We start from the raw sequence: 14,130 nt of genomic DNA on the forward strand, positions 1-14,130 counted from the left end.
GCACTGGACAGGAAGACTCTGCTGAGCTGTAGCTGTAATGCTGGCTACAAAGAATGAATCTCTTATTAGCAGTGCAAGGAGGGTGAGATGGGATTGAGAAGACTGAGCTCTGCACTGGAGAAAAAAACACCCACTCTTCTGGTACCTGCATGATTCCTGAAGGGATCTCTTGCTCGCGTGACTGTATTCTCCAAAGAATGTCGGCACTCTCAATATATTTAATCATTGATGTATTGTTGCTGCTCATCATAAATCAGTAACTCCAATGCTTCGGGACAATACAGAACTCTATGGAAAGAAAATACAGTTTGCAAGGACCACAATAAAGTGGATTCACCAACAAAATTGTGTACCAATAATGATAATAAACATGTAGTACCTCAGTGTATACTATAACATTAAACTCCATCAGTACACCACTACTATGTAAGGCCGCCACTTAGTTCAAAATATTGTAGGAGTTAGTAAGCAAAATTGTCAGATTGCACATTATATAGATTCTAATACACTCTGCACCGTAAAATTGCATAAGTCAGCAATTACTCCCCACTTGAAAAATATAAGTTTAAATGTCATATGCCACCAAAAGATGCAAATACACAAACAAGAAACAGTGTGCAGTTTTAAAGGGGCACTATTATTATTTATTTATATAGCGCCAACATATTCCGCAGCGCTTTACAAAACACAGTAAGACAACACAGGGAACATAGGTACAACCAAAAATATACAGCAGAGTCTCAAGCGGCACAAATTTTGCAACAAAAACCGTAAACATTAGGAGGATGACCCTGCCCTTGCGAGCTTACAATCTAAAGGGTAGTGGGAGACACACTAGGTAAGGAGACGTGGGGGGAATGGATGAGGCATTGAGCCTTTGCCTCTGATTACACTGTGAACAGATAAGTAAACAGGGGCTAAAAAATGTTATAAGCTTGTCTGAAAAGGTGTGTTTTAAGAGTGCGTTTGAAAATGTCCAGGTTTGGAGAATGACATACAGGCTGTGGAAGAGTCCTGGATGCGAGCATGAGAGGAGTTGATCAGCTTAGAGGCCAGGAGAATTTCTTGGGAGGAGCGAAGGTTGCGGGAGGGACAATATCTAGAGATTAGTGAGGAGATGTATGGAGGGGACAACTCGTGAAGGGCTTTGTATGTTAGAGTCAGGAGTTTGAACTGAATCCTCTGGGTAATGGATAGCCAGTGGAGGGAACAGCACAGTGGAGCAGCATCAGAGGAGCGTGTGGAACGGTGAATGAGGCGCGCAGCTGAATTTAGAAGGGATTGGAGAGGTGCTAGCCTGTTTTTTGGTAGACCACAGAGCAGGGTGTTGCAGTAGTCTAGATGGGAGATGATTAAGGCGTGTACAAGCATTTTGGTGGCCTCTTTTGTGAGGAAGGGACGGATACGGAATATATTTTTGAGCTGTAAATAGCAGGGCGTGGTTAATGAGGCAATGTGAGATTTAAAGGAGAGCTTTGAGTCAAGTATAACCCCCAAGTAGCGGGCCTCAGAGGTCGAGGTTATTGGGGTGTTGTCTACAGTTATGGTTGCAATTGGTGGGGGTGTAGATTGTGATGGTGGAAAAATCACAATTTCTGTTTTACTCCTGTTGAGTTTGAGGAAGCGGGAGGACATGAATGCAAAAACTGCACGTAGACAGTCTGGGACTCTGGATAGTAGTGAGGAAAGGTCAGGGGCTGAGAGATAGATTTGGGTATCATCTGCATAGAGGTGATACTGGAAACCAAAAGAGTTAATTAGTTGTCCCAGGCCACGAGTGTAGATTGAGAAAAGAAGTGGCCCAAGAACTGAGCCTTGAGGTACACCAATAGACAGTGGGCGTGGGGAGGAGTTCGCGTTAGAGAAGGAGACAGTATAAAAGCGTCCAGAGAGATAAGAGGAGATCCAGGAATGTGCTTGGCCCTTGATTCCTAAAGATGACAGCGTCTGGAGAAGCAGAGCATGACCAATCGTGTCAAAGGCAGAGGAAAGGTCAAGGAGTATTAGAATGGAGAACTGACCTTTGGATCTAGCTACCAGTAGGTCATTAGCAACTTTAGTGAGGACAGTTTCAGTGGAGTGGTGTGTGCGGAATGCAGATTGAAAGGGGTCAAGTAAGTAGTTGGTAGAGAGAAAAGCAGACAATTCTGAACGGATGTGACGTTCCAGCAGTTTAGAAGCAAAGGGGAGGAGTGAGACAGGACGGTAATTAGATAGAGAAGTTGGATCAAGAGAGGGTTTTTTAATAAGTGGTGTGATGATGGCTTGTTTGAATAAAGAAGGGAAAGTGCCAGTGGAGATAGAAAGGTTGAATAGAGTTGTTAGAGCCGGATTAAAGGAGGAAGAAAGCTGGGGGAGTAAATGAGAGGGAATGGGACAGGCCACAGGTAGTGAAATGTGCTTTGGAGATTAGCAAGGAAAGACAGTGTTCAGTGAGTGTGGTCAAAGATATTAGAGTGGGAGAGTGGTCTGGTGGAGTGTGGGGTAGGCAATTAGTAGTGAGTGAGGGTGCAGGCGGACAGAAGGAATTTACAGGTGATGGTTGAGCTGGTAATGAGGGTTGCATGTTGAAGCCATTATGTATTGCATCACTATGATGAAAATAGTGCTGGGCCAATATCCGTATTATCAGTTGTGTATTAGGAACACCATGCATTTCTCCATAGAGGTTTTGTGAAGAGAAAAAATGCTCCAAACACCATTTTTTATCTTCTAAACAGCTGATCAGAATCAGCTTTATTCGCCAAGTGTGACAGGTGCCACACCCGGAATTATTTGTGGACACATGGCAGACAAGGTTGGTAGTGCAAGTTGACATCATCAACATAGTGCAGATAGTAGTTACATAGCAGTACAACAGTATGACAGTGACCATATAACTACAACAATAACAATAACAACAACAATAACCAAACACACAGTGCGGATAACAACCCCCTTGTGTAAGAAAACCATGATATGATGTGTACTATGTGGAGCAGTGTGGCCTGCAGGCATGCTCTCATTCGTTGAGTAGGGGGACTGCCTGGGGGAAGAAGGTGTTTCTGTGCCTGGTGGTTTTGGTGGGGATGGTCCTGTAGGGGCGGCCTGAGGGCAGGGGGTCGAAGAAGCGACTGCCAGGGTGGGATGTGTTGTCGATAATCCTGTTGGCCCTGGACCTCATTCTAGATGTATGGGGGAGGTCCAGGGCGGGCAGAGGTGACCCTATGATCCTCTCAGCAGCGCTGATTACCCTCTGAAGCTTATGCTTGTCTTTTTCATTTGCCCCCGAGTGCCAGACAATGATGGAGGAGCAAAGGACAGACTCAATGGTGGCCGTGTAAAAGCTAGTCATTAGCTCCCGCGGCATTCCAAACTTCCTCAGCTGCCTTAGGAAGAACAGTCTCTGCTGGGTTTTCTTTTGAGTTGCGAAGGTGTTCACATCCCACCTTAAGTTCTCAGTGATGGTGGTGCCAAGGAACCGAGCGCTGTGTACTCTGGAGACCTCAGTGCCATCAATGGAGATCGGACAGGGAGAAGGGGCATTCCTTCTGAAGTCTACAATCGGTTCCACAGTTTTTGCTGCATTTAGTACTAGTTTATTGTCCGTGCACCACCTGTGGATCCGCTCAATCTCGCTACGATATGCGAACTCCCCATTTTCTCCAATGAGACCTAGGATGGTGGTATCATCCGCAAAGTTGATGACCTTGGCAGAGTCAGCGGATGAGGTGCAGCTGTTTGTGTACAGGGAGAAGAGAATTGGGGACAGCACACACCCTTGCGGGGCTCCCGTGTTGGTGGTTCTGACTCTAGAGGAGCAGCCGCTGATTCTCACTAGTTGCGTCCTGTTGGTGAGGAAGTCCTTGATCCAGGTGCAGAGAGTGAGGTCAACACCGAGTCGTGCCAGGTTGTCATGCAGAATGTTTGGGCAGATGGTGTTAAAAGCGGAACTGAAGTCCAGGAGCAGGATCCTGGCGTAGGTGTTTGATTTGTCCAGATGAGCCATGATGTGTGCTAGACTGATATTAATGGCATCCTCCACGGACCTCACAATGTCAGGTGTTCCCCTGCACTACAAGGTCTCTCCTAACTGATATCAGCCTGCCCTCTCTCTCTGCCGACAACTGATTTTATCTTGGCCCACACACTTCAGCGCCCCTTTTTGTAGGCTTTTCATGTTTATCAATAAAGCAGATGAATTAGTAGGCTGTTGAATAAGTTGAAGCAAGCTGGATTGTTTTCCCTAGGGGATTCTGGTCTAAAGGCAGAGGCACTACCTCTGTACCATTTGATTTACAACAGTCCATTACAGAACCACTTCATTTAACATTATCTCAGTTATGTCAGTTATTACAATTAATTTAAAGTTAATTTTGTTAGATTTGCAGGGTGGCCACATACTCACCATTCCTGCATTTCTACCCCCATAAAACAAGCAAAGTCCCATGGATATTCACTAAAACATTGTCAGCTGGAGCCAAACCTCTCCTATAGTGGGAGTCCCCTACCCCTCCTTCATTGATTTCAAAGATAAGGGGGTTGAGTTAATAATAATAATAATTATATTTTATAGTGCTTTACTCCCTGGGACTCAAAGCACTGTGACCCTGCCCTATGCAGTCTCAAAGGCTCGGGAGAAGAGGTGGGTTTTTAGCCTTTTCTTACAGCTATCCAGAGAAGGAGCCTGTCGCACCGATTGTGGAAGTGAGTGAGTAAATGCTTGGCCACACCTCCTACCACATTCTGATTTGGATGGGGGTGAACATCAGCTTGGACATGCCTCCTCTCCCAAAAGAGTTTCACTCTTCCACTAGACCGCAGGGAGAAAGGCTACAAGGTGCAACCTCAGCCATGTCACTACACACATCCTAAAATAAAGGTATTTATTTTGTTAACATTTTAATTCCTATCTCACATAATTACTAAAAGGGGAGGCAGGGAATTTGCAATGAAAATTGAGCCGGAGGTGACCACACACAATACAATAAAAATATCAGATTTTATGGCAATTTGATAAAAATGATCAGTTGTACAGAAAAATCGATTGTTTTTTTTTTAATTTGAGCGAGAAAGCTGATTGAATTTCTCTTTTTTCTATTAAAAATCAATCGGAAGTGGAGGAAATTTTTAAAAAGATTGAATGGCATAGACTTGATTGTCAAGTTCTTGATTTCATGACTCAAGCAATTTTTTTAGAGTTTTAAATAATTTAAAGAAAAAAATATATAATTGGGGAAAAACTAGACACATACTGTATGTGATACATTGTTCAGATGTTTTAAATGTTACACTGAGTCATAAAAACGTATTTTTTCTTGAAACGAAAAAGAAATGTAAAAAATTGTATTGTGTGTGGCCACCTTTAGAGAGGCGCTTCAACCAGAAGAACAAATTGTAGAATATAAAGTACTTGTGCTTCGAAGAGCTGTGAAATGACTTTGAAGGATAGTGTATCTGTCATCTTACTAAAACACTTCCATAGACAGTTATATACATAGTATCCAGTTAGCTGTACATTTGATCTATCTAACCTGTTTTTTATTTGTTTTTTAAACTTTAAATGTTTATACATTTAATGGAGCATATTATTATGAGTACTTAATTCATTTATTGTTCCCTTTAATTTAAATCTGCAAATGAAGTAGGAAAATAACATTATCTACTAATAAATTCTCAGGAGACATTTTAATCACATCTAGATGAAAAGCAAATATATTTTCTAAAGACTGTTATCAAAATTAGGTCAGTGAGTTCCATCTTGCTTGTGATTATATAAGTTTCAATTCAAACATCTTAAAAGCTTGCTATGTCATTGCCCAAAGCAAATTGAAGTAGAATGAAGCTAAGGATGAGGACAAGCTCTAAGTGGCCTCCTTTTTAATCTGCCTTAAAACTCTGAAATAGTTGGCAATACAGCAGAATGCTAGTCTCAGCTAGAGAGATAAGGAAAAGGTAAGATGAATTAGGCGGTGTCTGTGTTATGTTGCTGTCTTATTAAATATCTCTTTTGACAACCCTTTTACAGAGAAATCTTTTATTAACATTTTAACCTATAACTAATATGTATAGATTTATTTTGTGGTTAAGTTCTGTCACAGGTTTTTGGTAACATTTGCTGTTATGCAGTGATTTTAGAACATGAAGCCAAAGTATTGCTTACTTTTTATGAAATTATATTTAGTATATTAAATGTGAATACAAGTATTAGAGTATGGTAGCTGAACCACTGTACTGTCGTGCTTTCGTAGAATAATATTGTTTGTGAACATCTGAGTAGATTAGTACTCAAACATTTACGTCCAGGCAGATATATTGGCTGTGCATAGCAGTTCCCTATTCAGCTTTATTACTGTATGTATTAATGCATATGAGCTTACCAGAGTCTGATTTTATCAAATGTTATAATATTTTGCTATGTAGTTCTCTAACTGTGTGCATAATATCTCGATCACACTGTATGAATAAAGTGTTTTTTTCATTTACCCATGGCAAAGAAAGTAGTAGTTTAAATCATAAACAGTATTCTGTATGAGAAAAGCTCGATTAACAGTCCCAACACTGCAAATATCCTACAGTATGTTACCCATATTTATTGTTCCATTTAAATAATACATGTTTACACAACCAAGTTTTCCAGTGCCTTTGTTTTGTAATGTAAATAGCCTTGTTTTATGCCTTGCTAGCTTAGCTCTCTTCAGTTGCAGCATGATTGACCCGTTCTCACATTATTCTGTTTATAGTGATATAATGCATTTCCAGGCAGCTAAATGGCTTAGCCATCTATTGTATAATTGATTGTATAAATTAGTGATCTTTTTAGTATGGGCTTTTTTTTTAACTATGATGGGTTTGTGGATTAGATTGTTTTTCTGACTTGTTAATCGGAGTTGTTAACATAGCTGCATAAGAAGGTACACGGTGCTGAGGTGGGCATTATTATCTTTAAATATAGTTTATACAGTCCTCAGCCCCATTTTCTATGACATACAGATTTGAATATAGCACACAGGTATTATTATAAATCTACTTTATGCCTCTATACAGATGTACAGACATTTATTAGCAAAAATGAAAACTGCAAGAAAATTCAGTCCGTCTGTTTTAATATTTCTTTTGTCATTGTGTGTTACGTGTTTTGACCCTTCTTTTAAAATGAAATTAGACTTTTGTTCAATCTTATCTTAAAGAGAACCCAAGGTATGTGACTACAAAAACTTACATACTTACCTAAGAAGAGGGAAGAGTCTGGATTCTTCAGAGGCTTCCCATGTCCTCCTCCAGACTATTGCTGCTGCCCAGGACTCTGGGGAAGTATGTGTCCATGCTCCTCTTTGTGCACGAGCACCGCTGTATTGCACCTGCACAAGCACAGATGCGCATGTGCAGTAGCATGTTAAAAATCGTGGATGAGTGACTTTGGCGCACTCCACAGACACGGCTTTACTCCCACAGGGGCAGTAGCATTGAGCTGCTTGTGAATGTGGCTTGTCAAGGTAAAGAAATAGAGCATATGGAAAGCTTTCCAATCAGTCCAGTCACCATTGCGACCACTACATTGCTCATTCAGGAGATTCAGCAACTTACCAAGAGATGTAGCCGAATTGCTTGGTATGACCGGTCACTTTGGTTGATGGATGTGCCACTTCTATGTGGATCACTGGCTACAGACTAGATTATCACTAAAACAGAGATGTGCACTGCATGTCAAAGAGACACAAAACTTTATTACAGTATTAGCAGAAGACCTGGCGTTGCCCGGGTATGTATTTTGCTGTTGGCTCCGCCCACTTTTTCTAACTTTATAACGCAAACACTCAATGACCAAGTTTGTGAGCTTTTGGGTTCCTCTACCTCAATAATTAAAATTTTCCCATATAAATTAAACGAATCTGATTGGCTGTTTGTGGCTCAACCTTATGTTGTGAATTTGAATCCGAGTTACCCAATGACCGACTGTACCAGGTTTGAGGCCTCTGCCATTAACAGTGTAAAAATTGCAGCAATTTAAATATTCCCCTTGAAAATCAATAGGTGAATTTTGATTAGCTTTTGTAGGCTCCACCACTTTCCAGAATATTAATCCCAGTCACCCAGTGACCAACTGTGCCAAGTTTGAAAACCCTGCGATTAACATTTTAACCATTTACCGCCATCCTAACGTATTAAAACGTCATGCTTACCGCTATTAACAGCAACATGACGTTTTAATACGTCGCGCATTCCCGCCGCTGCTACCGCCGTGTGTCCGCCGCTACCGCCGCCATTACCGTCGGGATCCCGTGCTGGGCGATTGGGGAAGAGGACTGAACAGTCCTCTACCCAATCGCAGTGCCTGGAGTGAATGGACGTGACCGCGAACAGCGGTTACGTCCATTCACATAAACAGGAAATGTAACAGTTTAATAAAGTGTGTAAAAAAAAAAAAAAAAAAAGTGAACACGTCCTATGAGTGTTCACCAGCGCCATCTTGTGGCCAAAAAGTATATTACACTTACAAAATACATACATTTTCAAGTATATACACATCATTAATAAAATTACACTTCCAACCCTCCCCCCCAAAAAAAACACTTGTAAAAAAAAAAATCAGCTTAAAAAAAAAAAAAAATAGTTGCCTTAGGGACTCAGCTTTTTTTATTCTATATTTTATGGGGGAAAATTAATTTTAATTTATTACATAGGGGCTTGTAATTATGGCCAGAACAAACAGAAAAATAACCACTTATATTTCAAAATAATATACTGTCGCCATACATTGTGGTAGGGACATAATCTAAACGGTTTAATTATCGGGACCACTGGGCAAATACAACGTGTTTGTTTTATCCACAGGAGAATGTTTAATTTTAAAACTATAAAGGCTGAACACTGAGAAATAATGATTTTTTTTCTTTTTTTTTCTGTTTTTCTCATTAAAATGCATTTAGAATAAAAAAATTCTTAGCAAAATGTACTATCCACAGAAAGCCTAATTGGTGGCGAAAAAAACGAGGTATAGATCATTTTCTTGTGATAAGTAGTAATAAAGTTATTAGGGAATAAAAGGGAGGAGCGCTGACAACTGAAAATTGCTCTGGTCCGTTAGGATAAAAACCCTTGGGGGTGAACTGGTTAAGAATGGCTGCAGTTTACATTTTCCCATTGAAAACAAATTGCTGATAATTGATTGGCTATTTTATGCTCCGCCCACTTTCCCTACATTTTTGTTCTCGGTCACACAGTGACCAACTGTGCCAAGTTTGGGGACTCTGGCTTTATTGCATTTTCCACTGATGTGAATGGGTGAAATCTTAATGACTGTTTGTGGTTCTGCCCAGGAGTGCAGGGGGGACGCAAGACCCCGAGAACATATCTTCCCAGGTAGTAAGGGATCTATATAACAAGTTTCATTGAAATTAGTAAGGGCGTTTTCAAGTGATGGTGACACACACACACACACACACACACACACACACACACACACACACACACACTTATATATATATATATCATGAAAAAGTGATGGGGTACTCGCTTATCACAATAATTACAAGTTATTACCACCATATCTCTTTAACACTATATTCAGTAAAGATAACAAGATAGCTGCTCTGTTGGGCCCCTGGTTGTTTTTTTCACTAGCAGTTGTGTGAGTCTGTATACGGATCTGCTGCTTTGGCTAGGTAAGAGGTAAATATGAATATCTTATGTGATATTTACTAAGTTCCTGATTAAAATTTGCACTTAGTAAATAACAAATTATATACATACTTGCAATAATTACTAGACCTAATAAAGTCAAGGAGCTCTAGCTATCCCTCAAACCATCAAGCAATAGACTGGACAGCTCCATCTTTCTCCCTTGTACAGACGTGCCATAGCATGTATCGGTACTGTAGGAAGTGTGCTGACCTGGGCAGTGGATGATTGACATAACTACAACCTGTGCCTCTCTGAGATTTAGTGCTTGCACATTTATATGGCATGTGGAAATAAATACTCTTTAAAAAACTTGGATGACATGGTAGTTTCCTTTGAGCTAGGGACACTAAAGAGAAAATTGTGACTATGTAAAAAGAGACAGAATGTAGCTGTTATTGCTGCCTGACCTTTGATTCAATAGCTTTTTTATAGAACATTTCTAGGCTAAACAGTTAATTTCTTACTTCACCTAATGGTTTATTATAAAGCACTATCATGGTTCTTAACCAGTGCCATACAGTACTGATTATGGGCAGACTTGATTAAAGCAAAACCAAACTGAAAATAAACTGATAGGATTAACAATTGTATCTATAGTTCTAATTCTAAACAAAATTTCCCTGGACTCCCATAAGACCCACACCCGTGACTGATGTCGCCAGTTGTGGAGCGGGACTGATCTCTCAAGCGATATTGCTGGGCCTACACTGTACATGCAAGAAGTCAGCTGTATAGCTGACAATGCATTCTGTTGCAATGGGGGCAGGCGGAGGGTCGTGCAGGTGTGATGTCATGAGGGGGGGAGGTGGCAAGCTGTTGCTCTGCCAAGTTGATCCGCCTGGAAGATCACTTGCAGGGTGGGGGCTCCTGTACCAACGCCGGATTATCAGCTGAGGTGGTGGTTATCGGCTTCCTCATCCGACTTTTATTAAGCATGTGTACAGGGCTATAATTTTGTTATGATTTTTAAGGACAAGAGCTGAGTTCCATGCGCCGGTCAGGAGACAATTTCATTGGCTCCTGACTCTGTGATCACCGTGAGCCAATCTCAGTGATCACAGCTTAATTCCTGGAAAAAAAGGCTCTGGGCCATAATATGCATATCCACAAGGTCTGGAAGAGGTTAAACTAATTTAGCACAGCAGTGTTAATTCTATCTCCGCAGACAGAAGTAGAAGGGGCTTGTTTTAAAACTTTTAGTGCTTTAGAAACCGTAAACAAAAAATAATTTAAAAAAAACCCTGCTGATCTGCTTTTGCCAACACTTCAAATGTTATGTTTCAGCAGCTGCATTACAGTTGTTAGTTTCCACAGTTGTCAAAAAGCAGGTCTGTGAATTGCACCTTCCAAATAAATGTCAGGCACACACTTGTTTCTATATATAGAGACAACGTAAGCAGAAACGAGCACCCATAGCTCAGCACTGTAGGAGTCTGAAGCAAGAAAACCAGTTTTGAAAATGATGATGAGGTTTGAAAACCTAACTATTAGTTAACAGATGGACTGTTTTTTTGTGGGTTTTTTTTTTTATTTGCTTATTGTGCAATATCAATTTCAAAGCAAAAATAAGGCCCTTGGCATTTCAAAGTTTCACAAAACACGTCTTATCGAATGTTTTCATGATGATGTGAAAGATGTAGGCCTATACAGGTGTCATAGGGCCCCTGTGAGTGTCCCCAGTGTCTACTTGTATTTGAAACCTAGCAGTGTGCTCGCTTGTACTAACATTACTGCATCAGTAGCATACAATGCAATCATTCTTCCTGTTTTGTTCTGTGCAGCTGTGATTGGCCTGAAGTTTTGGCTGATCTGTACAGCTTTCATTGGTGGCTTTTTAAGTTGAAATAGACCAGCATGGACATTCATTGAGGTAGTCCTAGTGGGAGAAGAGCCCCACTATGTTTAGCACATCCTGTCCTTGTTGTTGTGCATAACTGTCTGCTGTAGTAAATAAGAGACTTGGCTATATTTTTGTACACCTAGAAAAATGGCAGTGAAAGGTGAAAGGTTCAAAATGCCAGAATAGCCATATGGTATTGGTAGTGGGTGTAGCTGTGGGATTGTATAGGTAGCTTAAAGGACAATTGAAGTGAGAGGGATATGGAGGCTGCCATATTTATTTCCTGTTAAACAATACCAGTTGCCTGGTAACCCTGCTGATCTATGTGGCTGCAGTAGTGTCTGAATCACACCTGAAACAAGCATGCAGCTAATCTTTTCAGATCTGACAATAATCACAGAAACACCTGATCTGCTGCATGCTTGTGTTTATGGGTGAAAGTATTAGATGCAGAGGATCAGCAGGACAGCCAAGCAGCTGGTATTGCTTAAAAGGTAATAAATATGGCAGACTCCATACACGGCGTCCACAGAAAACTTTACAGGGGGGGGGGGGGGGTTGAGTGCCGTGCCAAAAAAATGGGCATGACCATGGACCAGAATGTGGGTGTGGTCACGGGTGAAGCCAAATTTAGATGAATTTAGCAATTGTGGGACATTAGACTAGGACTATGGTAGGGATTAGATTGTGAGCTCCTCTGACGGCATTCAGTGACATGACTATGAACTCAGTAAAGTGCTGCAGAAGATGTCAGTGCTATATAACTATATAATAATAATATGGTAGGACATTAGACTAGGACTGTGGTAATTTTAGATTGTGATCTCCTTTGAGAACAGTTAACTGACATTACTATGTGCTCTTTACAGCACTGCTGAATATGTTGGCACTATATAAATACTAAATAATACATGCATAATAATACATACATAATACATACATACTTAGTACAGGGCAATAACTAAAGTATTAAATGTGAGAGAGAGGAAAGTGAGAAAGGCACAGCAGATTGTGAGAGAAGGCGGGTAGACAGGGGGACAGTAGGAGAGAACAGAGACAGACCAGGAAAGTGGGAGAGTGTCACAAAAGAGAGGAGGTACAGAAAAAGGAGAGGGGGGGAAGAAAATAGGTAGATAGGAGGGAGAGATGATGGAAAATGGAGGAGAGTCAGAGTAAATGTGGAAGAAACAGATGTGTCTCACAACAGGTGTTCCTGTTTGACAGGGAGCACACAGGGAGCATGTGGAAGAACTAAGAGGGAGTGAGTGAGTGAGTGAGTGAGTGAGGAGGGAGGGATAGAGGGGGATGGAGACCAGCAGGGCAATCACAGGAACTTTTCAGCACTATTACAAATACAAGCTGCCTTGTACAGAGCCTGTGTGTCTGCTCCTGTCACTAGAGGGGGGCTGCCTCACACACAGTGTCACTGACAGTACTGTCCCTCTACTCACGTATGTGTCAGCCGCCCAGCTTCTGTGCTCCTCCCCGAACACCATCCGTCCTGCTGATTGGTAGCTGTCTCTCTTCTCCCCTGCGAGCACAGACTGCAGCTGAACCACCAGCCTGCCCACCTCTGTCTGCTGCCGCTTCAGGGGGGATGCACGGGGGCACAGCCTGGCCAGCTTCAAGTCAGGGAGTCAGCAGCATCCAGATCGGCATCTAACTCAAGGCTTGACTGGTGGGGGCGTGGTTAGGGGGCACGGCTACATGCAGTAAACACTTCGCCTGTAGCTGCTTAGAGGAGGAGAGGCGTGAAGCAACAAACTTCTTGAAGGATAGAACTTTTCAATATGTACAATATGGCAGTACAGCTGCTGAAAGATTCTAGCCTACTGTTCAGTGGTAAACATTTTACTTTATTTATTGCATTCAGTCTTCATGTTCTGACTTCCAGCTTTAGTGTGTCCTCTTCCACATCATTAAACATTTCATCTTTGCCCTTCCCTTTGGTGTTCTTTGTTCCATTCTTATCACAAAGCTAAGTCTCTTGAAAAGCTTGATTAGTGTATCTGCTTCTATTGTTGGATATTCTTAGCTACTGTATAATGTATAATGAAAATTGTAAACCTAAAAGTTAAGGTGTCCATGCCTCAGATGATGTATGGGCAGATTTACCAAGAGACAGATCTCTATCTGATCGAATCTGATTGAAAAGGGTTCTGCTGCCTGTCCATACACCACAGGCCCATTCCCAATCAATTTCAAGCTGAAATCGATCCGGAATTGGCCTTGTGACGCCACATCTGCTGCCTTGTCAGCCCGATGTTATGCCCCCTGATGCTCAATGTACCCTCTTGGTGCTTTTTTAGCTGTTGATCTGCAGAATTAAAAAGGTAGTTAACGTATGTGTTGTATGTGTGCAAGGGTGAATTCATGAACTTTGTCTAATGCAGGCTTTCTCAACCAGGATTCCTTGAGTACTCTGCAGGGGTTCCTTGGCATTTTCCCCCATCGTGGGGGAAGTGTAATAAAGCACATTATATTAAGGGGTGCTGTAAAAAAGAAGCACTAAATTTGGGGTTTAGAATAATTAATTAAAAAAAACTAGAATAAGGAAACCGTATAATGAGGGGCACTGTAATAAGTGTTAGTGAAATAAACAGCCACACTTACTTTTAAAGACCATG

General features: G+C 41.3%; 1 protein-coding gene across 20 annotated transcripts in view; it reads left to right on the forward strand.

Annotated features, from left to right (window-relative positions):
- RIMS1 (regulating synaptic membrane exocytosis 1) overlaps positions 1 to 14,130 on the forward strand; it is a 443,920-nt gene that overhangs the window by 347,630 nt on the left and 82,160 nt on the right. The window contains exon 1 of one of the 20 annotated variants that reach the window (XM_068281484.1): positions 5,824 to 5,934. The exons of the other annotated variants lie outside the window; for them this stretch is intronic. The gene's annotated coding sequence lies outside the window, so the exon portion shown is untranslated. Of the gene's footprint in view, positions 1 to 5,823; positions 5,935 to 14,130 lie in introns of those variants that run through there. 20 annotated transcript variants of the gene reach the window in all.

This window comes from Hyperolius riggenbachi, chromosome 4 (genome assembly GCF_040937935.1).
Source record: "Hyperolius riggenbachi isolate aHypRig1 chromosome 4, aHypRig1.pri, whole genome shotgun sequence".
NCBI classification, from domain to species: Eukaryota; Metazoa; Chordata; class Amphibia; order Anura; family Hyperoliidae; genus Hyperolius; species Hyperolius riggenbachi.